Source organism: Elephantulus edwardii, unplaced genomic scaffold (genome assembly GCF_000299155.1).
Source record: "Elephantulus edwardii isolate Elephantulus edwardi_28Jun2011 unplaced genomic scaffold, EleEdw1.0 scaffold00132, whole genome shotgun sequence".
Classification (NCBI taxonomy): domain Eukaryota; kingdom Metazoa; phylum Chordata; class Mammalia; order Macroscelidea; family Macroscelididae; genus Elephantulus; species Elephantulus edwardii.
In genome coordinates, this window is record NW_006399882.1 from 5,546,299 (window position 1) to 5,548,145 (window position 1,847).

General features: G+C 41.0%; 1 pseudogene; it reads right to left on the bottom strand.

Annotated features, from left to right (window-relative positions):
* Positions 1-824: 824 nt before the first annotated feature.
* Positions 825-1,235, bottom strand: LOC102845740 (annotated as a pseudogene).
* Between the last annotated feature and the right edge of the window lie 612 nt (positions 1,236-1,847).

Consider the following 1,847-nt stretch of genomic DNA (forward strand, 5'->3'; position numbering starts at 1 on the left):
AGAAATTCCTGGTAGAGAGGATAGGTCGTGTGTGTGTGTGTGTGTGTGTGTGTGTGTGTGTGTGTGTGTATCCTCTCTGGAAACAGAAATTAGTAACTCCTAAAAATTAGATCTTGAAATATTACCATGTTTTTATTCTTCTATCTTTTTTGGAAACAGTTTAAAATTTCCATATAAATATGCATATACTTGTATACATACACACATATGTTTTATTTTTTATGTGTAGGTGAGTTTTAATTCACTCTTAGTTGACTTTCTAGTGGAATTTTTTGAGTTTGTAAATCACACAGGAGAAGATTTGCCCATTTTTTCCCTGCAGAGCAGAATAGTTGGTGAATTTGAACCACCCATCTGTGTCAATAATTGGAAGCTCCTCACTGGAGCTCCATGTGTGTTTATGCACATGTATTCATGTACACATGTACATATGCACATGTGTGTGTAAGCAATGACTTATAGATTCATTTCTATCATTGTATCTCCAGCTTCATTTTTGTCCATGTTTTCTGATCCTTCTCTGTTCCCTCCATCTTGTCTACATGTTCTATCAATCTCTAACTGCAAGAGTTGGTAGAAATCTTCTATTTTCTCCTCTGTGGCTCTAGTTGTTGGTGTATATATTTGAATGATGGTGGTATTTTTGTATATAGATATTATCCTGTAACTCACAACACTGTATTTCAAGACAGATCTAGACATGACTTTTTTTCTTTCTTTTTTTGTTTCAGTTCAATGAAAGAGACTTTATTGAGGGCCCAGGATCATGGGGCTCAGAAGAAGGCCACCTGAAAGAGGCAAGAGAGCCAGTGAAGAGTGGGCTCTTATTTGACCTTCTTCTTGGGACGCAGGTTGTTGGTGTGCCCACACTTCTTGAGGTGATTGACAGCACGGGGATGCAGGCAAACATAACACTTGCGACAGATCATCTTGTTGCAGGTATACTTCTGGGCAAGCTGGCGCAAGGAAGGCTCGATAATACCACCACGCAGACGTAGCACCAGATGCAGGGTGGACTCTTTCTGCATGTTGTAGCCTGAGAGTGTACGGACATCCTCTAGCTGTTTGCCCGCAAATATGAGATGCTGCTGGTCAGGAGGGATGCCCTCTTTGTCTTGGATTTTGGCTTTGACATTCTTAATGGTGTCATTGGGCTCGACCTCAAGAGTGATGGTCTTGCCAGTCAGGGTCTTCACAAAGATCTGCATCTTTGCATCTGCTGCTCGGCCTCCTCACTGAAGAGAAAGAGGGCGATCTAGAAATGACTTTTTAAACTATGAAATCAACACCATTTTCCCTCAACTTTAAGCCTCCAGCATAGTAGATCATATGATTGTCTGACTCAAAATGTCAAATGCCAGTCCATCTCATTTTACCAATACCTACTATGTAAATATTTATGCATTCCATTAACCTATACTTGGATCAGGAGGCAGTCATCAGAACAGAGCAAGAAACCACTGCATGATTCAAAATTGGGAAGGGTGTGTGTCAAGGATGTGTCCTGTCTCTGTATCTTTTCAATCTATATGAGGAACAGATTATCCGGGAAGCTGGGCTCTATGACAAGTGTGGCGTTAGGATTGAAGGTAAACTCATCAATGATCTGTGCTATGCAGATAACACAACCCTGCTTGCTGAAACTGAGAAGGACAAGAAGCGCTTGCTGCAGAAGGTCAAGGACTGCAACCTTAAATATGGATTGAAGCTCAACATCAAGAAAACCAAGATTCTCACAACTGGGCCAATTGGCAGCATCATGATAGATGGTGAAGAGATTGAGATTATTGACAGCTTTAGTTTGCTTGGCTCTACAGTCAACACTCTTGGTACCAGCAGCAAGGAAA